General features: G+C 33.7%; 1 long non-coding RNA gene across 27 annotated transcripts in view; it reads left to right on the top strand.

Annotated features, from left to right (window-relative positions):
* The first annotated feature begins 908 nt into the window (after window positions 1-908).
* The window catches only part of LOC144281157 (uncharacterized), a 70,569-nt gene continuing 43,748 nt past the window's right edge, over window positions 909-27,729 (top strand). For 6 of the 27 annotated variants that reach the window (XR_013349616.1, XR_013349615.1, XR_013349619.1 and 3 more), the window contains exons 1-4: window positions 909-1,009; window positions 9,160-9,212; window positions 10,460-10,601; window positions 11,348-11,470. This is a non-coding gene — a long non-coding RNA (uncharacterized LOC144281157). Of the gene's footprint in view, window positions 1,010-5,652; window positions 5,738-9,159; window positions 9,268-10,394; window positions 10,602-11,347; window positions 13,777-14,085; window positions 14,303-14,376; window positions 14,593-27,729 lie in introns of those variants that run through there. The other 21 variants (XR_013349609.1, XR_013349607.1, XR_013349613.1 and 18 more) reach the window with 15 other exon arrangements.

Genomic DNA, 27,729 nt, shown 5'->3' with positions numbered 1-27,729 from the left:
ATGTATTTCAGTGCCTATAAGTTACCAGAATCTAGGAATATAAAGATTAATAACATGTGGGTGTCTTTCACCTCATTTTTTCCCCAATTACTAGGAGAAAGGTCCTAGTGCTAGTTACAGATCTGGGATATATGAAAATAGAATTCCCAGTGCCATGGAAAGGATTGATTGAAATGGGGGTACAAAATGCTTTTGAAGCACATGAAGTAAATGGTTAAATTTATTGGAGGGGGTGGTGGTAATGAGGGGTATATTAGTATAAAACTTTACCAACTAAATGGTACTTTAAATTGGTCTTTGAAATGAGAACCTTTTTTTTTTTTTTTCTTTCAAACTGAGGAGAATAATATTCTAAAATACATCCTTGAACAGTATCAAAACCATTAGACTGTATAAGGGACATTTAGAGGCTGAAGTCTGGAGTCCATGGAGACCAGGCTAAAGGTACCCAGGGACTTCATTGTAAATATATGGAGCTCATGAAACTAAGAGTGTGTGCTTTGTCCTGTGATCACTGAGGAGATAAAGACTATCAAGAATCAGAATTACATGATACATTTTCACTTTAGAAAAACTGCATTAAAAGAATCAACCAGGAAACTCTAAGAGAAGGAGAGAACCTAAACCAGAGTCGGGTCCACAGGGATGATTAATGGAGAACTTACTGGATAAATCTACCAATGGTAGAATTTAACAGGACTCAGTAGCCTATTCAATGTAAAATTAGAATAAAGGGTAAAGACTAGGAGGATGCCATGATTTCTAGTGGAATGACTGCATTATCCCTCTAGAGATAAAAGCAGTAGGTTGTGATGAAAGATGACAATTTTGGTTTTGCACGTGAAAGGCCTATGGGACATCCCAGAACAGACACTCATGGGTTGTGAAATGAGGTTCTGGAACACAGTGAGAATTCCAGGCTAACACAGAGATTCAGAACACAGGCATCATATTCTAGAGATGTCAAGTAGGAACATTTGAAAAGAAGCCAATATACTTAATATTTAAGGTATTAGTTTCAGTGGATTAATGGGTGGTGGGGTTGTGGTATATTAGAACTTAAAAATGAAGACAAGGGTTTAAATTCAATATTTGGGTAATAAAAGAAAAATAGGGTTTTTTTTAAAAGATTTTATTTATTTATTTAAGAGAGAAAGAGAGCACATGGTGGGGTGGGGCTGCAGAAGGAGAGGGAGAAGCAGACTCCCAGCTGAGCAGGTAGCTGGACACCAAGCTATCCCAGGACCCTGAGATCATGACCTGAGCCAAAGGCAGATACTCAACTGACTGAGCCACCAAGATGCCCCAAGGGAAGGGTTTTTTATAATAAAGAAAGAAATTCATATAGTGAAAGTATACTATTCAAATGTACTAATTCAAATGTACTACATAAATATAATGGACTGCAAAGAAAACATTCTTAGGATTTGGGCATACTTACTAAAGCCCACTCACCTTCTGCAGAAGGTAACTGGGAGAAGACTCCGGAAAACATGGCTTTTACTTAACTTCATGTATATCTTTTAGGGCAATGAACAGGTATGGAAAAATAAACAGGACTCTAATTTTCCAGATTTACCTCCATTTCTAACACATCTATAAATGTTTCTGGGAGTATACAATACTCTCAAGAGTCAGAGCACCCAGTCTTGGCATTTATAATCCTCAGCACTATTCTTTACTGGTTAAAAGTCCCGTGGAAGTTCTCTAGCTACTTCTGTTCCCACACAGGCTCATACTTAATGAGGACTGTATTTCTTGTTTAAATTCTAAAGTTTGTTTCTTACTGAAAACAAAAGGAACAGAAAACAAGCAATACTAAGTGCTGACAAGTCCCTGGAGGCAGGCGGTTCTCTTGTTCTTTTAAAAGCTCTCAGTAGCCTTTGTGGAATTACCAAGGTTCATTCCAGAGACAAATAAAAAAATATAGTTCTGTAGTGACAATTCCATTCACCTTTAAAGAAAAAAAAATCAAGAAAACAAGAATAACTTAAAAGTGCAAATGCTTGGTTTCAGGCTATATTTTACTTTTCGTTCCCCTCCAATCAATCTTGAAAACCTATTTTAACTTTTAAAATATAAGACTCTAAGATATCAAAAGAAAAAACACACACCTAAAATAGAGTGTAACTATTGAAAAACCAGCCTTAGAATGATGGGATTGTTGTGCTTGTGATTTATCCTAAGGGGGGGTGGGGAACCAATCTCATTGAAAACAGCTATTTATACTGTCTATCCCAGTTTGGATCCTGTACAAACTGATTTCTTATAAAATGACCGCCATTCCGTATTAAGAAAGAGCAGGAACTGATTTTATGCCATTTAGAATCAAATATATATTCCTAACTAAAGCGTATGTAGCCATGCTGTCTCCAAATGGATGGGTACACCACCAATACCTCCCTTAGGTTTCCAGAGACTATTTCCAGTCCTCACATTCATCCTCTCCAGACAAACTAAACACTTTGTGGAGTGCATATAAAACTATCCTCAGCCTGATGTATGCATATGTTTCCAGAAATTGGTTAGCATCATGTTATGCTATACCTTCACTCATTCTCTTTAGTGTATCTGACTTGACACACTGACACAACATGGCATGTAAAATTTACCATGTTGACCCAGAGTTTCTCAACTGGTTGTTTTCTTAGAGGAACTTCAGAATTTGTCAAGCAACAACAATAAAACTAGGAAAATAATCTTCCAGTATTGGTCACTGAGAGCTCTTTCGGTTGACTCTATGATCTTTTTACATGCTCCTATCACTTTGTTATTTTCTGATGCTAGAAGACACTAGAGACTTAGATAAATAGAAAGATAGGTAGGTAGATAGAGACAAATATATATCTCCACATATCATTGTATATCTATGCCTATATCTATCTGTTAATCTATCTATCTTGTCTAAGTCCTAGCATCAGCCATTTCTCCAAGAAGCCTTAGTTCCTTTTATTGGAGAATAGCATTAGAACCCAAGATCTAGGAATACCTGGGTGGCGTAATGGTTGAATGTCTGCCTTTGGCTCAGGGAGTGATCCTGGGGTCCCAGGATTCAGTCCCACATCAGGCTTCCTGCATAGAGCCTGCTTCTCCCTCTACCTATGTCTCTTCCTATCTCTCTTTCTCTCTGTCTCTCATGAATAAATAAATAAATAATAAATAAATAAATAAATAAATAAATAAATAAATAATCTTTAAGAAAAAAAGAACCCAAGATCTAGGCCCTTGGTATGCTAATGGGCGCTGGGGTGTCACTGTCCCTAGGCATGATCAGCTCAGAGAACAAACACATATATATGTATAAACTAATTTTTGTATAGACACAAAACCATAAACAATCCTAGTGTCACCATCTACTAAACATGAGTTCACACTGATGTCTTCTGCTCAAATCCATTATTATCACATGGATTATTTTAGCCTTTATCCATTGATTATTTGTAACCTCCAATTCCAACAGTGAGAAACTTGGCTCCAAACTTCTCCATTTATTTAATTGTTCAAATCCAGTATACATGTACAGCAGTATTGGAAGTGTTAACCTGTGCCCCACTGAAGAAAGAATATAAACTAGAATGTAGTACTTATCGCAGTTCCTTTTCCCTGTAGTCTTATCAACTCATTTCTGAATTACTTAGGTCAGTGCTTACTTCCTCTATGTTCTCCAATAAGGTTCTTTCATAAATTTGTAATGCAAGTACATAGTTTTGTCACATTTAGCATTCTACCTTAGGATCCTCTGACTGCATAAATATATTTTCTTTTCAATTTGCATGCATTGTTTCACTCTTTCTGCCGTAAATTTCTATGGGCTGTGAAATACATAGTGACATATATCCAACATTACAGTATCATTCAAACGAATACCACTGCCCTAAAATAATTCCCTGTGTTTCATCAATTTAACCTTCTCCTCCAAACCTTAAAGCCCTAAAATCACTGACTTTTACCTGCATTATAGATCTGCCATTTGCAGAATGTCATATAAATGGAATCATACAAGATGTAGCCTTTTAATACTGGCTTCTTCACTTAACAATATGCATTTAAGATTCATCCATGTCTTTTTACAGCTTGATAGTTCTTATTTTTAAAATCATAGAATAATATTTCATTGAGTGGATACCTCAGTTTATCCACTTACTTATTGAAGAGTACCTTGTTTGTTTCTAGCTTTGGACCTTCATGAATAAACTACAACGAACATTTTCAAGTAGGTTTTTGTGTGGACATGAGTGTTCAACTCAAAAAAAAAAAAAAAAGGTAAATGTCTAATGCCAGGATTGTTGGATCTTATGATGACCCTATGCTTACCTTTTTAAAAAATATATGTATTATTTATTTATTTATTCATGAGAGACACACAGAGAGAGGCAAAGACACAGGGAAAGGGAGAAGCAGACTCCCTGCGGGGAACCTCATGTGGGACTTGATCCCAAGACTTGATCCCAGGACTCTGGGATCATGACCTGAGCCAAAGGCAGGCACTCAACGACTGAGCCACCCAGGCTTCCTCTATGTTTACCTTTTTTAAAAAAACTGCCAAAGTACTTTCCAAGGAGACTTTCTTATTTTACATTACCACCAGCAATCATGAATGTTGTTATTGTTCTGCATTCATGCCAAAAAATGCTTTTGTCTTTTTTTCTTTACTTATTATAATAATTATGGAGTGGTATCTCGTTGATATCTCAATTTGAATTCCATAATGAGCAATTATATAATCTTTTCATATAATTATATACCATTTGCACATCTTTTTTGGTAAGGTACCTGGACAGATGTTTCACTCATTGCTTAACTGAGTTGTTTTCTTCTTGTTTTAAGATTTCTTTGTATATTTTGAATACAAGACCTTTATCTGATATGTGCTTTGAAAATATAATCTCACAATTTGTGGCTTGTCTTTCATTTTTGGAATGGTGTCTTCTATAGACCAAACATTTGTAATTTAAATCTATCAATTATTTGAAAGAAACATGGTTTTGGTGTTGTATCTAGAAACTCATTGCCAAAGCATAATTTTCCAAGTAAATTGGTTTTTCCAGATGAAAACAAGTTAAGTATTGTATATGCTTATCAGTGGGGACCATAAAGAAAGCAGAGCATAAATCTATTACAATAAAAATTTGGCTACAGATCGATCCAAAGTGTTATGTTTAGGTTAGGCACTACTCAAGGTTTAACTACTTGTTAATTGCTCCCTATAGATATGACAAATATCTATTCTTGAACATTAGGTTTTATTTTTTTCCTTTAGCTTAGCATATTACAAGGATGGGTGTGAAGATATGTATTTTTTTCCCCAGTACTTTTCTCATTTTATTCTGATTGCTATTGGCCAAGACTTTTCTTCACTTTGGTTTTAAGAAGATTTGGGGAAAGTTTAGCTCACAGTTTACAAGTATTAAATTGGACTTTTATGAGCTCTGCTCCAATTATTCTGCCTAAGTCTTGGAGTTTTTTGCTTGTAGGGATTCTGAGACCATAGCTAATTCTTTGGTTATTTCTTGAATTATACAGAATATAAGTCTACTGACTTCCAGAGCAGCTATAATTTGATTGTATGCTGGAGAATTTTCTGGGACTTCTGAAAAGTGTCCTGCAGTACATTTTATCTGGTAGTCCCATTTATAAATAGTTCTGTACCTATTAAATTTGCAGGTTTTTCTTTCTTTCTCTTTAAAAAAAAAAAAATCAAACGGAAGAGGAACTGTTCTCCCATAACAGTCCTAAAGTAAGTTTCATGTAGAAACATGGAAAAGTGCTTAGGACAGTTGGAATTCTTTCTATTTGAGTGGATTAGTAATCAAAAGTATATGACAATCTATGATAGTTGAACCAATGGCATATATACAGTGACATTCATGTAAAACAAGAAAGTATAAGCTATTCATCTTTTCTCTACAGAAATACACTTTTATAATTTTGAATAGAAACAAGAAGGAAAAACAGGATGAAAACTACTTTACATGAAAGTAGGAAAGAAGAATAAAAAGCACATTCACTGAAAGAGTATTCACCCACATAGTACAACTCCAAATCTTAGGTCTAATTATGTTTAATAAATATCTATCTATATATATATAAGGCCTTACAATAACAAAATAAATTCATAAAATACAAATTATATATTATTTTTGAATAAACTATATTAAATTTATTGTTCTAGAAAATTGAAAGTCTCACTTATGTTTCAAACTAATTGAAACACTAGTCTCAAAGAATCTGAAGATGAAACTAAGAAAACTATTATATTAACAATGTTATAAAATTAAATATTTGGAAATAAACTAAATAATGGAAGTATGAGATTTGTATACTGAAAACTATAAAACATTGCTGAGAGAAATTAAGTGTACTTCTCATAGTCATGACTCTTAAATTAATATCATATAATAATAGCAATTCTCTCATTGATTTATAGATTTCAGGAAACCCCTATGTAAACCTTAGTAGGATTTTCTGCAGTAATTGACAATCTGATCTTAAACTTTATATGGAAATGCAAAGGACCCTAGGTAGTCAAAAAAATCTAGAAAGAGAATAAAAATGTTAGAAGACAGGTTACTTGATTACAAAGCATATTATCAAATCACAGTAATTAAGATTATGTAGTATTGGCATATGGAGGGGCATATAGATTAATGGAGCTGAATTGATAGTCCACAAATAAACTCTTAAATTTAATTTTTTATTTGATAAAATTTTAACAAATGTGCCAAGACAACTCAATGAGAAAGAATAATCTTTTTCCTAAATGATGCTGGGACAATTGGATATTCACAGGGACACACACACACACACACACACATACCTACACACTTAATCCCTTGCCTCACACCATATACAAATATTAACTCAAAGTAAATCATAGTCCTAATGTAGAGAATACTATAAAAGAAAATGTGAGAAAAAAATTATTGACCTTGAATTAGACAAAGAACTTTTTTAGATACAAAAACATAAGCCATAAAACGAAAATGATATTGTGAATCTTTTCACATGCTTTTTAACCATTTGAATATATTCTTTGAGAAATGTCTCATAAAATCCTTTGCCTATTTCTGAGCTATTTATTTTTTTCTTTTTTTTAAGATTTTATTTGTTTATTCATGAGAGACACACAGAGAAAGAGAGAGGCAGAGACACAGGCAGAGAGAGAAGCAGGCTCCACGCAGGGAGCCCGATGTGGGACTCGATCCTGGGATTCCAGGATCACACTCTGAGTCTAAGGCAGACACCAACCACTGTGCCACTGAGTTATTTTTTTCTAAATTGTTGAGCTAAAGAACATCTGGATGGTTCAATCGGTAAAATGTCTGGCTCTTGGTGTCAGTTTAGGTCATGATCTCACAGTCAAGGGATCGAGCCTGGCATTGGTCCTCCTGCTCAGTGGGGAGACTGAGATTCACTCCCTTCCCTCTCCCAACTCACACACTATCTCTAAAATAAGTACACATTAAAGAAAAATAAAATAAATAAAATAAGTACATAAAATCTTAAAAAATTATAAATTGTTGAGCTAAGAGCTATTTCTATATTCCAGACACAAATTTCTTAATATATATCTGGTTTCTAAATATATTTTTCACATTTTGTTGGTTGTCTTTTTTCTCTTTGTTGATTGTGTCTTTTGAAGCACAAAATTTTCAATTTTGACAATTTTTCTTTTTTTCAATTCAATTTATCTTTTTTTAAATTATACTTGTGACTATAGTGCCATAACTGAAGAAACTTTCCCTAATCCAAAGTTATAAAGATTATACTTATTTTCTTGGAGTGTTTTATTGTTTTGTATTTACATTTAAGTCCTTCATCCTTTTTAAGTTTTATCTTTGTGTATGACTTAAGATATGAGTTCCAACTCAATTTATTGCATGTGGATATCCAGTTGGCTCAGTACTACGTGTGGAGAAGACTTTGTTGTTCCCCTCATTTAACTATTTCAGCACGCTCTTGAAAAATCAATTGACATATGCATGGATTTATTTTTGGACCTTTCAATACTATCTCAATATTCAACATTGATTTCTACATCTATTTCTATTCTATGTCAGTAACATTTTTATTTCCTTTCTTTTGCTTTCTTAAAATTGAGTCTGTTGATTTTTTTTTCTTTTTTAGGTATAATGAGTAGCTAATTCATTTTGAAATATTCATACAGTATTAAAAGTCTACTTAAGGCATGATTTTGCTTCTAATTACCAATCTATTGAATCTGAATAAGCTAAGAATTAAAACAACAACAACAACAACAAAAACAATACAAACATTTCAGTTTTCACTTTGGTTTTTATTTTATCCCAGGAACTACTTAAGAACTTGTTTTGTTATATTCACATACACACACATAATTTCTGTTGTTTATTTGCTTGATTGGTTATTTTGCTTTCATTTTTTTTTTTTTTTTTTGGCCATTGTTTTGTTTTATTTTGTTTTTAATTCTGGTCAAATATATGTTCTGTATAATCTTAAATGATTGGGATTTGTTGCAAATCTCTTACATATAAAAGACTATCCTATGAATGGTTTCCTGATTGCTGCAATGAAAAGCCTTGTGAAGAACTTAACCTAAAACATATTTTTTTTTCCTAAAACGTATTTTTAAGTCTTCAGTTACTAGAGATTCTGTGATGTCTCAGAGAAATTATTCACACAGCACCAAGAAAGGTTTTCCTGGGTACATTACTGATACTACCTATTGCTTGGGGGCCCTGAAGCTCACCTCAAGCTTTACTATAAGAAGTGAACATGGATCCAAAGTTTCCAATCCTCTACATACATGGAGCTAATGCTGATGCTCTTTGAAATCTCCAGCCCCTAATAATGATATCAGATCCCTAGGGCAATGCAGCCTCATATTCCACTCACCAGTAGGTGCTTCCTTTCCACTTTTCTCTTTATTAAGTGACAATACATAGTTTAATGTGTATGTGTGCATTTATATATTTTATATAGCATTGTATGCATTTACAGTAAGAAGGGGTTATTTAGGCCTATGCCTAAATTACCCTTTTAACACAAAAACGTAGTGAATTGTTTTTTACAAGCATTATGAAGATTGATCTAATAATATTTTATGCCTTTTGCATGAAAAATGGTCTATAGTTCTGTCTTCATCACAGAATTTAATGAATTTATCTTTTTTTCCCTTAGAGAAAGAATATCATCTGAAACCTGATTTATAAATCTCCAGTGTGATAATTAAAGTTGGTATAAATATTCACTGTACATGTAGATTGAATATGCATAGTAGAGCTTAAGGTATTTCCCCAATCACAACCCAGAGTGTACTCAATTTTATCTACCATCACATTAAATAATTATTTCTAATTATATAAGACTTTCATTTATAAGATTTTTCTTTTCTCTTACTACTGCAACTGTATACTTCACTGCCTCTACTGGGGTTAACAGAAATTCTCTTTGAAATTGAATCTTCTTTGTCAGCTAAAAAGAAAACAAATGCAGATATGCTATGTGCTAAAAGTAGAAATTGGAGGGATGTAACATTTAAATAAGGATAAAAAATACAGCATTCCCTCTCTTTCTTTCTCTCTAAATATATATATGTATATATTTCTGTATATTCTGTAATACATAGATATTCTCTTATCTATAAACTAGACCATAATTATTCCTTTTTAATTGAACAGAAACTAGGCACAGACTGGTTCATAACTTGTAAAAAGCCACATAGTCTATTTGATCCAAATCTGGTTTTACTCCATTCTTTCCATTGTATCTACTGCACTGCCAATAAGAATTACTAATTCTTGAACTTCATAGTGCAATTAGTCTCTGTCTCTAACTGTGACATCATTGAATGTAGGATTTGTTCAGCCTTAATTCAATTAATCACTGTAGTGACTAGATATTTGCTCTACTTTTTGGCTCTGGAACCCTGAAAATACCCTGCTTACCACTCTTATGGTAGGTATAGTATATTAAATTAGTGTTCAGCAAATATTCACGACCTCCCTTGGACCCATATGGGAAGAATATATTTCTGTGCTTGTCTGATATTATGCATAGACATGTAACTTGCTTTGGTGACTATGATGTTAGTGGGCATGATCTAAACATAGGTTTTAAATAATCTTGCATAAATGTGCTTCTTTCATGGGGCTTTGCTATTGCCAAGACAAGAATATGACATGGGTAGCCCATTTAATTAACTCAAATAGGTCATAATTAAACTAAAAAGAGAAAAATATCTCAAAAAGAACTATTGGTGTAGCTTTAGTATATAGTGTTAATTAGTATCAAATCATAGAAAACTTAGAAAGTTTTTTTTAAAAAGTGTATTTGCAAATGTACTGCCAATCTGATCTAAAATGTTCTAGACCATTCAAGTCATTAAATATCTCTGATTGTTCAACTTCTGACAGACAAGAAGCAGGCTAAGAAAATTGCTCAGCCATCAGTAAGAAAATTTTCTCCACTGACTTTTCAGCAGTGTCCAGTAGGATGAAGACAAAGTAAGAATGTTGCAGAACAGAAGAGCAGAGTCAAGAGGTATAGAAAAAAATACACTGGGACGTCTCTCTGAAGAAACAGAATCAGAGCTTAATCAAAGAAACTTTCCTAACTTGAAGGTAATAGTACCTGGGAAATCTGCCCACTGAGATTTTGGGATTTCTATGGACTACTGAGTACTAGAAGCATCCCATCAATCCCCATTCTCACAGATTTTATTGAGATAATAACTTTTATATTCCTCCATTCTTTGTTGTATATTTATTGTCAAAATATATTTGTTTTTATAGTTTATAAACTTGTAGTCTCCCCCACCTTTTTTTAAAGGAAATAAAGGCATAGCCAAAGGTTCAAAGAGTCACTTGATGTGACTTTCTTTTTTTTAAGATTTAAATTATTTATTCATGAGAGACACAGAGAGAGCGAGAGACAGAAAGAGACAGAGGGACAGAGAGACAGAGACACAGGCAGAGGGAGAAGCAGGCTCCATGTAGGGAGCCTGAGGTGGGACTTGATCCTGGGACTCCTGGATCACGCCGAAGGCAGGTGCTAAACCACTGAGCCACCCAGGGATCCCCCTTGATGTGACTTTCGTGAATGAATCTTCACAGCTGTGGACTGGGTGATACCTCTCCATTTCTAGGAGTTCTTGTGGTTTTCAGTGCATCCTGGTCCTTCCTCTACAGGAAACTGAGTGGTGGTACATCTGAAATTAATGTAACATTGTGTACCAATTATACTAAAAAAAAAAAAAAAAAGTATGAATGAGAAAAATAAAATGGAAAGTGAAAAGAAAAGTAGATAGAAGAAAAGAGGAAAATACTCTAGAAGGACTAATAAAACCACACTTTTGTTTTTTACACAGATAACCAAAAAGAACCTGACAAGGTGAATCATGAATCACTAATGCTGTAATTACAAAAGAGCAGTGTCACTGGCTACTCCAAACACTGCTTATTCAGGAAGCCAAGAGGCCATGCAGCAATGGGTACGACTGCACATTTTAGATAATGTGAGCTCTACCTTAAAATAGACATTAAGGCTAGCTAGATGCCAAAGTTAATACTACAAACTGAAATTAAAATACTGTCTGTCAAGGCAGGGTGTAAATTCTAGATGCCTTGAATCAGGAATATGGCAATGGGTCTTCTCATCTACTTCTTATACTTAATCATCAATACCCTTTGTCTTAATCAAATCACCCTTCAGACATCCTACCTAGTTATTCCAGTTCTTACACCTATTTGATATTATTCTCTGAAACACAATCATAATTGCTACGGAAAAAGATTAATTGGAAAACACCTCATCTATTGTTATTTGAATATATCAAAATTCTTAACAAATATCTAATAAACATATCTTGAATCCCTATCACTGAGATTAATATAATATAACACCTGAGTTTATTATATTTACAGTCTGGCAGGGGAAATGAATGTATAACTAAAGAAGTATCATAAAATATGTCAAGTTCTATAATAGAGGTATATAAAAAATATTATTCTAACGAATTTGTATAAAAATTACACATACACAAGTATATATACATATATATTATACATACACACATATGTATGAGAAAAAATAAAATGAAATAAATGGTACTTGTACTCCATATTTTGTATGGAAAAAACATAATGTCACAAAATTGTCAATTACTCTAAAATTGCCATGTAACTTTTTCCTCAAGTAAGTTGTATTTTAACTTTATATGAAAAAAAATCCTAGAGATCAGCTAGTGAAAAATTAAAAATACCAGCAAATGAGTAACTGCTTACCCTAATAGACAATACTCTAAATACACTGATTTTGTATTGATAGATGATTAGACCAGAGTACTCAATTCTGACATTATTAACATTTTGGGTCTGATTATCATTTGTTGGGAAGGGACTGGCATTTATTTATTTATTTATTTATTTATTTATTTATTATTTTAGGGGACTGGCTTTTCTATGAGCTTTAGGATATTTGGTAGCATCCTTTAACTCTACCAACTAGAGGACACTAGCAGCTATCGAATTGTTTACGAAAAAAAAAAAAATGTATCCAGACATTGCCAAATGTCTCATTTAAATGCCAAATGTCTCTAAACATCTTCCTTTAAAATCACTGATCTAGATCATTTGTTAAAATGTGAATAGATCATATCTTACTCCTTGAGAATCATTAATAATTTGTCAACACATGTAAAGTTCAATGTCATTACCATGTCCAACTTAACTTTACACGATCCAATTCCAGCTCCCTTTCCAACTTCACCTTCAGTGACTGATCCATTATCACTGCTCTGCAGTTGGCTTAGCCTGTGCTGTTCCTGGAGAGCCACACATGCCCCCACTTAAAATCCTTTACACTCAATGCTTCTTTTCTCTGGAATATTCTTTCTAAAAACATTTCTAGAACTTCACTCCAAGTTTCACCTCTTCATACTATTTTTCTCTGCTTCTCCACTAGAATATGAACCCTGAGAGGACAAGGGCTTCATCTTGTTTGCTGCTATAATCTTATAACCTAGAAGGGTGCCTTGAATGTAGAAGGCACTCAATGCTTTACTTGAATAAATTTTTTTGAAAGAATAAATAAATTTCTATAAATCAATAATGAAAAAGGTGATTTTTAAAAAAGAGACAATTAATAAAGTATATATAAAATAGCCAGAGAAATCAAATTTTAAGGAAGTAGATTCTATATCAAATGCATATGTTTGACAAAAGAAAAAAAAAAGAGTAATCCAAATTAATTTTTATAGGCAGTGATGAAGGTAAAGAAAAACTCTTATACACAGGTACTAGTGCTGTTCAAGGTTCTAAAATGTTTGGAATGCAAAACGGGAAAAAACTATTGTAGTTGGAAAAATATCATAATTGAAAATGCACATACTCTGTTATGTCATCTATTTAAAAGAGATTTAACTAAGTTATAAGTAAGTTCCTTATAAAAATGTTGTACATTTGTATATGGAGATGTGTTTAATGAGAACCATAGTTCAATTTTTAGTAATAAGAAAAATTTATTAAGTCTACCAAAATTCAGTCAAGATACAAGAACATAAAAATTATGCTAGATGATTATAGCAACAAAATAGGCAGATTTTTTCTTAAGATTTTATTTATTTATTCATCAGACACACACAGAGAGAGAGAGAGAGAGAGGCAGAGACACAGGCAGAGGGAGAAGCAGGCTCCATGCAGGGAGCCCGATGTGGGACTCAATCCCAGGTCTCCAGGATCAGGCCTTGGGCTGAAGGAGGCACTAAACTGCTGAGCCACCCAAGCTGCTCCAAAATAGGTACATTTTATATAGTTAGCTAGATTAATCAATCTTAACATAATCTCAAAATAATATAAAGTTATGAAGATGTCATAGAACAAATAATTTATCATTATATGTGCCTTTAGTATTTTGCTAAGCTAAAAAAAATAGTAAAGTATGCTATATAGTGTTTATTTAAAAATATGCAGAACATAAGAATATGGAAGGGAGAATACTCACCAAATTCACAATAATTGTCACATCTGAGAAAGATAATGGCTATTGCCATGGGTGAGAACTCAGGAGGTTTTAATTCTAACTGTGCTCTGTTCATTCTCTTTTTAGGAAACAAAACTCTGAAGTAAATATAAAGTATTAATATTTGTTCTGAATGAGGATACATGAGTAATATGCCGTTTTATAAACTTATTTTTTGTTTGTATTTTCAAAATAAAAATTTGAAGTACAGTTGTCTTACAATGATACACTGGTTTCAGGTACACAGCACAGTGACTTGACAGTTCTGCACATTACTCATTGCTCACTATCATAAGTTAGCTACCACTTGTCATCATACAACATTAGTACAATATCATTGACTATATTTCCCAAGCTGTAATTTTTATCTCTTTGTAGTTGTGTTTTGCAGGAGAATAAAAGTGTTACAAGTTTAGGACCATATTTATTAAATGACTATTATTTGCTAAACAACAATATTAAGTGTTAAATCACAGAGACTGGGACCATTTTTTTGCATACAGAAGAAGTTGAAGCTGAATCTAAGAGTTTACCGTGAAAAAATGATGAGATAAAGAAAAAGAAACACCATTACTAACAGTGGAAAGAGCATGAGTAAGTCCATACTTTTTGAGGTACCTTGAGATTAATACTGTCTTAGTATAGACAAAACAATAATGTCATACTAAAATTTCTTCAAAGAGTTTTGAAGAATTCACAGATGGCTAGAAATGGGGAATTCTCACAATCTTTGCTTGGTTCACCATTATTTTTAATACACCTCTGAAATATTATAATATATGATAAGTGACTCACCCAGACTCAAAATATTAAGGTATATTTCTGGATGCATTGGAACTTAGGAGACTATGGATACTATTGACTTGATATTTTTATGATTGCTCTGTTTATATAGAACTAAATTTCTAAGGTTAGGACTGAGTCAAATTGACTAATGTTTTTTACGAAAACAGAAACAAAATATGAAGGTAAATATACCCAGCACATCTCTATCTGTAGGGCACTGTGAGAAGGTGCCAAAAAAATTTAGTAAAGGAAGTCAAGAATGTTAGAAGCATAGGCATTTGAAAATATTAGTGAACAACACATGGAGCAATTGATTCATCACTTGGGTTTTATGGAGAACACTTTCTTCAAACTATTATCTAGATCCATTTTCTCTAGCTGTGACACCAACTAGGGAAAAATAATTTGTTCTTCAACTATTTCAATTGTGCTGCAATTACAGAATCAAATACAAATAATAGAAAACTAACATTCATTCTGAATATTGTTGAGTGCAAGAACCAATTGTTTTTTCTTGGCTATGGCATTCTAACTAGCTCTTAGTTCTCAGCTTAACAGCAAAATAATTCTTTGTTTCTCCACAACTGATGTGTGAACTAAGGCAAATAACTATAAATCTGGCCTCCAAAACAAATATTATGACACTACAGCCATTGGGTTAATATTTGGATCTTTTAGAATGTAAGTCTGGGGATTCGTTTTACTTGTTATCTCTTATTAGTGCTGGTTGGTTGCCACTGTATATTGCTTGAATAAATATATCAATCTTCTTGAAATTGGATCTTTGTAATAGAATACATTATTTTTGATATATGTATAGAGTATGCACTTATTTGGATGAACTATACAGTTTATAGAAATTGGTTAACTACTATAATGCTGATGATTACTACTGCATTGATCGGAATGTTAGCTGCTGAAGAATCAAAAGTTGTCAGTCTTGAGAAGTATTGCTGCCAGTGAAAAAGTAAAGGAACTTGCAAACAGAAGATACCAGTTAGAGGCAGAGTATGGTAGTAAAAAAAAAAAAAAAGGAAGGAAATAGTGGAAATTAAGGAAAAAGTAAGAAAAAAAAAAATCAGAATGCACATCAGTATTAATCATTCCAATGAAATGTGCCAAGCAATGAAGAAACTCCTTCACTTTACCAGCAGACAAGGATATTCTCAAGGTAACAGACACTTAATAGTACCAGGTCCCTTACCCAGCTGTCAGAGACATTCTCTATTGATATTTTCAAAAAATAGAAGACGTTTAAAAATGAACAAAACTGGAAAGTGACACCCCTACACAGCTACTTCAAGAAGAAAACAGAAAATGAGAAAACAGTTCAGCTGGAGAAAATATACTCCTAAGCAACAATGAAACAGGAGAAAACAAAAACAAAACAAAACAAAACGCAAATACACAAAAAATACATCAGCAAAAACTTAAAGCAATACCCAAGGAAAATAACTTAAAACAAACATTTGAGATATGAGAGTTCTAAATCAGAGATTTAAAAAATAAATAATAAACCAATTAATAAATGGGAAGGAAAATGGGGGAAAAAAGCCAAGAAGATGTGAAATGAAATCTTTGCACACTCAAAAGAAAAGGAGAAAAGGAAAAAAAAATTAACTGAGTAGAAAACATAAATTGCAATGTAACTTCTAAGGAAAAGTAGATTTAGTGGAAAATACACTGAGGCATTGAGAAATGGCATGAAAAGAACCCAGAGAATAAAAATAAAATCATAAAAGAGGTAAAATGCATCAGATAGAAAGTTATATATATAGAAAACAGGCAAAGAAAGGTTACATATGTGTAACTAGATTTGTTATAGCAGAAAAATAAAACACTGAAACTTGATGTTTAAAAAGTTATAATCCAAGAAAACTCTGTAAAAATTAAAGGTCTGAATCTATACACTTTAAGGGCCCATTAGTGAAGAAAATAAATTGACAGAACATTCAGCCCCAAAATACATCCCAGTAAAATTACTGGACTGTAAAGATAGGAGAAAAAACAAAACAAAACAAAAACAAGTCATTTGAACCACCAGGCAAAAAAAAAAAAAAAAAAAACAATAAATCACTTACAAAGAAAAGACAATCAAGTTGACATCAAACTTCTAGACAACAGCACATAAAGAAACGAATGGAGCAAAATTAAAAACAGAACAAAAACAAAACTTTAAGAACACTAAGTGCTAACCTAAGATTTTCAAACCAGTCAAAGCTGTCAACAAGATATCCACGCAGCAGAAATGAAGAACTCAGATGACTGGACTCAGGAGATTTTCCCAGGAATCCACTGGAGAATAAACTTCATTCAACTGAGATGACTTTGGACCCCGCAGAGGATCTAATGTTCAGCGACGAAACGTCTTTAATTGTGGATAAAGGATTAAAAACAAAAATGGGGATGAAGAGTAAAGGATATTCTACATACCCATACAGTTAGAAATATAAGCAGAATCAGGGATCCCCAGAACAAGAAAATGAGGTCCTTAGGCCACCAGCCATTTTCTCTGATCTATATAGGCCTTAGGATCTCTACTTGCCCTTCCGGTACAACTTCCCCAGAGGTGTGAGAATTACAAAGAAATGCAAAAACCTCAGTGTTAAGGATTCCAAGGGAGCAATGGGAGTGCAAAAATTAATCCTCTCTATCAGGCCTGGAAATAGCCTACCCAAATCACACACCATAAATCAGTGGTAAGACTCTCAGTGCTATTTTAAAAGTAGCAAGGCCTTTCATTCCTTGGCTGCGATGAAGGGTCCAAGACTCCATCCAGTTTATACCTGTCCTGGGAATTTGTCCAAAACCTTTTACTTTTGTTCCACAGTTCTCTCTCTTCATTATAATGTTAAAGTCTCCACCCTGGGGGGGAGCACAAGTTTCATTAACATAACACATTGTGTTATGCAGGTATAGGTATGTTTCCTAAGGGACCTTATGCTCACCTTTACTTGCAAAGACAAAGCTCCCCTTTCTGAATATTCATCCTAACCTTAAATAAAGAGAACCCATTCACCTCCACTTGGAGAGTCACAGATTTGGAAATTATCCCTCAGGATCTCCTTATTTGCTGTAAATAAAGTTTCCTTTATGTGACAACTCCACCTGGTGTAGTCTCTATCTGTAACTCACCCAGAAGCCAACTCGCATTAGTTCAGTTACAGAAATATAGGTTTTTTTTGTTTGTTTGTTTTAAGCAGGAAGGGACTCCAGCAAGATAGGAGAAACTAAAATAAACTCATGATTGCACACAGGTAAAAATGAAATGGTTAAAATTGAAGCAGGCAAATAAAATAGGAAAAGCATACACAAGGAAAGAGGGGGCTAAGGCCATTTCAAATAGTATTCTAAGGAAAGGTAACTATTCATATATACAAAATGTCCTAAATATGAAATTTTGGTTTTTGTGGGGGGGATTTTTTGTGTTTTGTTTTGTTTTAAAGAGAATGCAAGAAAGCAAGAGAATAAGCCCACAAGACTGAGAGGGAGAAAATCAAGAGAAAAAGACAGGGAGACAGAAAGACTGCAAAAAGAACCACAATAAATATAACATGCAAAGGGAAAATTACACAGAACAATATGATGTAATTGAGCTAAATATATCAGATACATAAATAAATGTAAACATGCTTTATATTTCCTCTGACAAATTCTGATGATAGCATGTACCTTTGATAAAATATGATGCGAATGATTATTAATCTCCATTGTCCTCCCAAAATTTAATAACCACAATTTTACCATGAGAAAAACACTAGACAAACCCAAATCGAGGAATATTTTATAAAACACCTGAACAGTACTCCTCAAAAATGTCAAGGTCACCAAAACCAAAGACTGATAACTATCTCAGCCTAGAGAAACCTAAAGATGCCTGATAACTAAAAGTAATGTGGTATCCTAGATGAGATCCTGGAATAGAAAGAAAATATTAGGGTAAAGCTGACACAGAGAACCCAAAGGATTCCATTAAAACCTGCTTTTTGCTCCTTTTCCTGTTTCTATTCTTGCTAGGACCTGCACCCCCACTTTACACATGCCTCATAATGTAAACAGCATATGTTCCTACTTCTAAAGGACAAGAAGTTAATGATTTCTTTCTTTTTTTTTTAAAGATTTTATTTATTCATGAGAGATGCAGAGAGAGGCAGAGACATATCAGAGAAAGAAGCAGGCTCTCTGCAGGGAGCTTGATAATGTTGTGCCCAAGATTGCGAATCTGAGAAACCACCAAGGAGCCAACACCAATGCAAGCGCATGAGGGTTTATTTGCAAGCTCGAGCTTGGGTCCAAGTATACCGGACACAGCAGAGCAGGGACTTGGACCCTGAAGTGGGTTACAGCTGGGTTTTTTTATGGGCTGGTCTAGGGGATTTTCAGAAGGGGTGGAGGAATTTCTCAAGTTCTGTTTACATTCTGATATGGGGCTTTCAAGGGCATTGAGCTCTGTTCTCGTTCTAATATGGGACTTTCTGCCACTGGCTTGGGTTGTTGTCTTTCTGATGTGGGATTCTCTGCCGAGGGCAATTCTGAGCTCTGTTGTCTTTCTGATATGGGATTCCCTGCGGAGGACATTCTGCAGTTTTTCCTGTAAAGTTCAGCTGTTATTCACAAGGGCCTAAGATGGCTGTACTTGTGTTAATGCTAAACTTGAGGTGGAATGGCCTTAATTTTTCTCCGCCTCCACAGGTAAGGGGCTGGATCCCGGGACCCTGGGATCATGACCTGAGACAAAGGCAGATGCTCAACCACTGAGCCACCCAGGTGTCTGGATGATTTATTTAGGATAGATAACATCTAAGGAAGGATGAGGTGAAAATGACCAAACAAAGCCATCACTTGTGTATTTGAGACCACAGGAACTAGACCTCTCAACACCAAGACCCCTAGCTCCAAAGAATAACACTTGGGCCCTTATCTTTGTTCTAACCTGTTCCTGGATGCTTAAGAGGACAACACATATACCAGACCACAATCCTTAATAAAAACTTCCAGACCCCAAGCAAAGAAGAGGCTGTATCCTTTCCTTTCTGAGTCTCCCAGACATGCTGTCTGTACCTGCACTCTTTTTATACCTTCAATAAACTCTGCTTTCACCTCCTACGGATTCATGTTTGATTTCTATCCTGTACACAGCCAGAGACTCTTTTGTCTGATGTTGTGGGACCCCTTCTGGGTCTTCAGGCCAGCCTGCTGGCATCAAAACTAGTGGAACTCAAAGTATGGATTTTAGTTAATAATAATGTATCACAATTGGTTCATTAGTTGTGACAAATATACAATAATAATGTAAGATATTAATAGGAGAAATGGTATGTGATGTAAAGGAACTACCTGTTCTGTCTTTGCAACTTTTCTCTAAATATAAAGCCATTGGTTTAAAAAAATAAAGCCATTGGAAAGTTTATTTAAGTTTTAAAAGAATAAGAGAATATTATAAACAATTTTTGAATAAATGTTTTCAATTTAGTTAAAATGAACTAATTCCTCAAAAGACAAACTACCGGGGGTGCCTAGGTGGGTTAAGCATCTGCCTTTGGCTTAGGTCATGATCAGGATCCTGGGATGGAGCCCCACACCGGGATCCCTGCTCAGCATGGAGTCTGCTTCTTCTTCTGCCCCTTACCCCTGTTAATCCTCTTGCTCTCTCTCTCTTTTTTTTTTCTTTTTTCTTTTTCTTTTTTAGATATTTTATTTATTTATTCATGAGAGACAGAGAGAGAGAGAGAGGCAGAGACACAGGCAGAGGGAGAATCAGGCTCCGTGCAGGGAGCCCAACATGGGACTCAATCCCGGGACTCCAGGATCAGGCCGTGGGCGGAAAGCAGGCACTAAACTGCTGAGCTACCCAGGGATCCCTTGCTCTCTCTCTTAAATGAATAAATAAAAAATTCTTTAAAAAAAAAAAACAACTACCAAAGCCCACTCAATATAAACTAAATAGAATGACATCTGTTAAATAAATTGAATTCACAATTTAAACCTTTTAAATGAAAAATATTTTAGGTACAATAGGCTTCACTGGTGAATCCTACTAAAGATATAAAGAAAAATAAAACCTATTCTAAAAAAAAGAAAGAAAGAAATCTTCCAGCAAATAGAAAAGGAGGAAACACATCTCAATTCATTTTATGAGGCCAGTATTACTGTGATAATCAAAATCAGACAAGGCACTAAAAGAACAGAAAACTACAGAACAGTATCTCTCATGAACATAGATGTAGAAACTCTTAATGGATTTTAGTAAACAATACAGCAAAATATAGATTGATAGGTAGGTAGGTAGGTAGATATTACAAACAAGATAGATTCATATCATGCAAACAAGATTGGTTTGACTGATCAGTATACCTAATCTATCATACACACAGAAACAAAAACAATCACATAATGATATGAATATAGTGAGAAAGCTCTTTTTTTAATATTTTATTTATTTATACATGAGAGACAGAGAGAGAGAGGAAGAGACACAGGCAGAGGGCGAAGCAGACTCCATGCAGGGAGCCGGATGCAGGACTGGATCCCTGGTCTCCAGGATCACGCCCTGGGCACGAAAGCAGGCACTAAACTGCTGAGTCACCCAGGGATCCCTAGTGAGAAAGCTCTTACTGGATCCTAATGTCCATTCAAATAAGAGCTCTCAGTAACTAGGAGTAGAAGAAAACTTCTCAATCTGCTAAAGAACACTACTTGAGGATACTTGGCAAGATTGGTAAGTAGGCAAAAATGTCAGCTCCCATCATCTTTTGTCTAATACTGACTGGAAGTCCTAGACATCGTGGCAAGGCAAGAGAAAGAGCAACTGCTTTAATAGTTTATCTCTGTGGAAGAAGTAAAGGAGAGACAGGCAAAGGGAAAGGACAGAGAGAGGGAGGAGTTTTATTCTTTCTTTGAAGCTTTCAGTGCCAGCTAACAATATCCAGGCCTCACCATAGTACTTTTCAAGGTATTTTTTTAAAAAACATTTTCCTTTATTTAATTAAAATGCCAGTTAGAACAATACTTTTACTTTCCACAATAATGGAAATGTTTCTAGGAATCTAAGCTCATCTTTCCTTGGCAAAAAATCATATAGATACAAAGAACAGCTCAGTTGATCATTATAGTTCGGGTTGTCATCTAACAACAGGAATGAAAAAGTACAGCTACCCATTAAATACACCTCCTATTGACCTTCATGCCATGAATTCTTTTCAGAAATTCACTTTTTCAGTGTTTTCTAGCTGTTAGTCATGACCCATTAATGGCTCAAGGCTGTGACATCATTTTTTAAAATAAAGCAGAGAGAAATAGATCATGAAAGATATATCCATGTGAGTACTTCACATAAAGAAGTATTAATAATTGTTTTCTGAAAACTGTCCCTTGGTGTGTATCATCTATCTATCTATCTATCTATCTATCATCTATCATCTATCTATCTATCATCTATCTATCTATCATCATCTATCCTCTATCATCTATCTATCTATATAGACACACACATATGGGAGTTTTGGAATATTTAATTTTATGCCAATTAGCCATAAAAATGTTCAAAATAAACTATGCTAGGTATTTGCTAATTATTTATTTGGGAAAAAAAAAGCAGGACTTCCCCTACTGATAGCCAAATGCTTTTTTTTATAATCAAATCATATATAAATTTATATAGTTGTTTTATTTTTCATCGTGAAGATGGTTTACTATGAACATCATGTTTTAATAGGAGAAGGTTTTCTTAAATTTGTATTTGTGCAGTAGCCTTTTGCCTTGCAAGCTGGAAAGCATGCCTTTTGTGGATGTATATCATATAATAAATACTGTTAACATAGCCATAATACATCTTTACCTAATCTGAATAGATTCAACAAAGAATTTAATAGGCTCTCTGGGCAACCAATACAGTTACCCCAAATGTATATACTAAAATCTATGTACATTATTCCTAGAACTTCAGATTCTCATTTAAAACGAAATGTAACTATTTCTATTGATATACAACGCACATTTGGCTGAAGAGATTCCAAATACACTAACAGAATGATTGTTTTCTGAAACTATTAAATGTTTATTAAAGGGGGTTGAAATAAGAAAGAAATTTTCAACCCTTTCTGTATTATTTTAACTATAAAAGCAAGTCAAGAGCTTTCCATTTTAGAGCAACTAAGTATTTATTGTTCACTTGAATAGACCTTGTGTAGCTTAGGTTGACAGCTAAGGGTAAGTTTTATTATTTTGGGGGGGGGAGGGTAAAATATATATATATATATATCATAAAATTTCCTCTTTTAACCATTTATAAGTGTACAATTCATTGGCATTAATTACATTCACAATGTTGTGCAGCCATCATATGACTATTTCCAAAATCAGTCAAAACACCATTTCCAAAACTACCCTATACTCATTAATCAATGACTCCCCATTCTTCCCTCCCCTTGTCCCCTGATAACCTGTAATCCACTTTCTGTCTCCATGAATTTGTGAATTTTACATATTTGATATAAGTAGAATCATAAAATATTTGTCCTTTTATCTGGCTTATTTCATTTAGCATGTTTTTAACTTCATCCATGTTATAGCATGCATCCATGTTATAGTAGTCATTTTTATGACTGAAGACTAATCTATTTCATTCTGTTATATAATACCACATTTGTGGTGTTATAACCCATTTACTTTGATTTATCTATTAATGGACATTTGAATTATTTCCACTTTTTGGCTACTGTGAATAATGTTTCCATGAACACTGGTGTACAAGCTTTTGAGTCCTTTTCCCAATTATTTGAGGAATATAACCTAGAACTGGAATTATTGAGTCATATGGTGACTCTATGTTTAGTTTTTTGAGGAACTGATTTTTCCATAGTAGCTATCCCAGTTTACTTTCCCACACACACACACACACACACACACACCCAGGAGAATTCCAATTTGTCCACAGCTTCCACTGTTGTTGTTGTTATTGTCATCCTAGTAGATGTGAAGTGGTACCTCATCATGGTTTGTATTTGCATTTCCTAATAACTAATGATGTTGAGTATCTTTTTTATGTACTTTGCCACTTGAATACCTTCTTTGGAGAAATATCAGTTTAAGTCTTTTTCCCTTTTTAATTGGGTTGTCTTTTTATTCTGGGGTCATAGTAGTACTTGATATAATATGGATATTAAACCTTTACCAAATATGATTTATTTTCTTCCATTCTGTAGTCTTTCCACTATGTTGATAATGCTTTTTAATAGACAAACATGTTTAATTTTGATGAAGATCAATTTATTCATCGTTTTTCTTTTGTTATCTAAGTTTTTGGTGTCTTATTTAAGAAACCACTACCAAGTGTAAGATCATGAAATTTTCCTCTATAATTTTTTGAATGTCTTCAATTCATTTCAAGTTACTTTTCCCATGTTGCACCAGGTAAGGATCCAAATTCATTTTTCTGCATATGAATACCCAGTTTGGCCAATATCATTTGTTGAAGGGACTATTCTGTCACATTAAATGGTCTCAGTACCCTTGTTGAAAGTCAACTGACCATATATGTGAGGGCTAATGTTTATAGTGTAAAAAAAACAACACATAATTGGCTACAATGTCTGTTATTGCTGGAAGTAACATTGGAGCAGAAAACGCTAACCTAAATATTTAGCATTGATAAAAGTCTAAAAGTGGGAAGCATTTAGAGTAAGAGAAAACAATTCCATAATAATTCAGTAAACCAACAAGATGAACACTGGCAAGCTCTTACTCTTTACCCAAAATATAAAGAGAATTCATTTTAAACAACTACCTAAAAGCCAAGCCTAGATGACAAATGTGGCTGTGGATGGTGGATATTTTAAAAAGTAGGAACAATTAGAAAGGAAATGACAATTTCTTTAATAAGTAAAATCAACATTCAGAGAGAAAGTTTCAGTTCCACTTTATAAAACTTTCTTCTGAAAAACTTAGGAAAGTGTCATTGCATAAAATATTGGTTTGTCAAATGCATTAGAATATGGGTCAGGCTGATAAATTATACTGGAAATGGCAAAACTACAAAATGTTATGTCTCATATAGCTACATCAAATGACTATTTGTAGAAAATTAAGCCTCATGCACTTAAAACTAGATTCATTTCTTTCTGATTTTATTGAACAGGATTTACCATTAGAGTGGACACTAAGAGACCTTGTTTTTTTTCTCCATATCCTGCCACAATTTTCTTTGACACCTTAGAAAGTAATTTAAACTCAATAAAATGAAGATAATTGCACTTACCTCACAGAGATGTAGAGAGCGTTAATGAGATCATGTCTACAAAGTGATTCAAAGTCTTTAGTTGGTAATATAAATAGCAAGCATAACTATATTTTTCCAGATGTCTAATAATGATAACTATAAATATGATGAACTGAAAAGTTAAAAGGCTGCCAGTAAAAGTAAAATGTTTTCATTTTAATTGCTAGGCATTTAAATGTTCCCTCTTGAATGTTTGGATTATAGAAAATGCACAGAAATGTTAATTATGAGTTCCATTTTAATAAGGACATGTCCCCCAAGTTTAGACTCAAGAGTACTTAACTTCTAGCCAAATAGGGAAAAACTGAACTATCTCTTCTTTGCAATTACATCTAATAAATCACTGTAGAAGTTAATAAAATAAATCATAGCATAAATTTTAATGAAACCTATACATTACTTCTTCAAAATGTTTCTTAATCTGAAATAGAAGATCATGGCTTTAGTTCCAAATCCCATTACTCAATTGTCATACTTTCAATGTGTCTTTATTCTTGAACTGATAAAGTCAAATACTAATATCCTCTATTCAGTTCCTATGCTGTTAAATTTTTCGTAGGACAGAAATACTTGTAATCAGACCCAAACTATTTTTAAGTTCAGAGCCTACACTATAATCCTACTGCTGTCAACCATTTGTGAATTAAGTACTTATCTTTGAAGCTGAATTGCATTTTACATTAAATGAGCCAGAAAAAGCAATGTTGATTCTAACGGGAACAGGCATGATAATCTCCTGGCAAAGACACTTTTCAAACTACTGAATCTTGGCAGCTATGGTGGTTCACTGTCTACTGTACTTGGCCTTGGGATAGGCATTGCAGACAGGGACTTTGAAATGAGACCAGACATTAGGTCTGGATTCAATAAATACCAGAGTAAAGGAGGTCATTCTCTACAGCAACCAGCAAGGTAATTGCATCCTAAACAACAGCCGAATTTCTTGTCATGTCCCATGAGGGCAGTCTGGGTTGCATTGATCTGACTGGTTATTGTTGGATCTCATCCAACAGGTTGTCAGGATTCAATAGTCCATCATGCTCTACACACACGAATAAGAAAAGCAGGCTGAGAAAGAAAAATTCCAGTAGCTTCCTAGAAGAGGAAAACAAATTTTATTTTAACATCCCTCAGTAATCCATAAAAATTAATGAGTTGCTGTGTATTAGAGTTAAAACAGATGCATTCTTTATTTATTCACCTTGGCACTACTTAAATAAACTTTCTCAACAAAAAATTGATACAGGGAATGTCTTTCTTTCCTCAAAGTCAGCCATATTCCTAGTAGTTACTGGAAAAATTCTGTTAGGATTTCAGGTTGACAATTGTTATTAATATTCAAATAGAAGATCATCATAGATTTGCCTATGCACACACACACATAGCCTAGTCCAAACCATCTCTCATCTCCATTTCTGTGAATGTTTCCAGCAGCTGTAGGAATTAGGATACGAGTTGGCCTCAAATGAGAAACAAGTGGCCAAGAGAAAATAGCAAATCTTTATTTGAAATTGAAGATTTCTTCCATAACACAAGATTAATCTTTCTGCCATCAATCAGAAGGTGAAGTAAAATAAACACTTTTCTAGTGAGCAATTGAGCCAAATATTCAATAATATTAGGTAGGAATTTTCATTTTAGAAGGAAATTAAGCAAAGATTATGTATATATATATATACATATATATGTATATATATATGTATATATATATATATTCAAGCAAATGCAACTTTTAGTTTAAAATAGAGGAATAAGGGGAACTTTTTGCTTAGTTTATGGTAATTAATCATTGTTGTAAGAGCCAATTGTATTTCTACACAGTAGCAAAGAACAGTTCAAGATGAAATTAAGAAAATAAGTTCATTTACAATAGTACCAAAAACCCAGCATATGTAGGAGTACACTTAACAAAACAATGTAAGACTACTACACTGAAAACTACAAAACTTGTTGAAAGAAATCAAAGTCCTGAGTAAATGAAAAGACACCTTGTGTTCATGGATTAGAAGTCAATATTCCCCATATTGATCTACATTGAATATCCAATTCTTATTAGATTTTCCCAGCTAGAGATTTTCCAGAAATTGTCAGGCTAATCCAAAAATTCACATGAAAATTCAAGGCACTCAATTGTCATACTTTCAGTGTGTCTTTATTCTTGAGCTGATAAATTCAAATACTAATAGTTAAAACAATCTTTAAAAGAACAGAATTGAAAGATTCATAATTCCTTATTTCAAAACTAGTTGCAAAGCTTCACAAAGCTATAGTAATCAGGCAGTGTAATACTGGCTTAAGGATGAACATATAGATCAAACATACAGATAAAATTGGAAGTCCAGAAATGAACCTATATATTTGTGGTCAATTGATTTTGACAAGAATGCCAAGACAATTCAATAGGGAGAAATATCTTTTTTAAAAAATTGGTGGTGGGATAACTGGATATTTACATGCAAAAGGATGGAATTGGAATCCTACTTCATACACTATACAAAAATTAATTCAAAGTGGCTTGAAGAAACAGTTGGATGGACTAAAACTAGAAAATTATTAGAACAAAACAGGTGAAAATTTTTGTGACCTTGGGTTGGACAATTGTTTCTTAGCTATGACATCTAACATAAAAGCAACCAAAGAAAAGATAAATAAATAGGATTTTTTTCAAA

Source organism: Canis aureus, chromosome 12 (assembly GCF_053574225.1).
Source record: "Canis aureus isolate CA01 chromosome 12, VMU_Caureus_v.1.0, whole genome shotgun sequence".
NCBI classification, from domain to species: Eukaryota; Metazoa; Chordata; class Mammalia; order Carnivora; family Canidae; genus Canis; species Canis aureus.
Note: the sequence above shows the minus strand (reverse complement) of the source record. Positions and strands in the feature narration are given on the sequence as shown.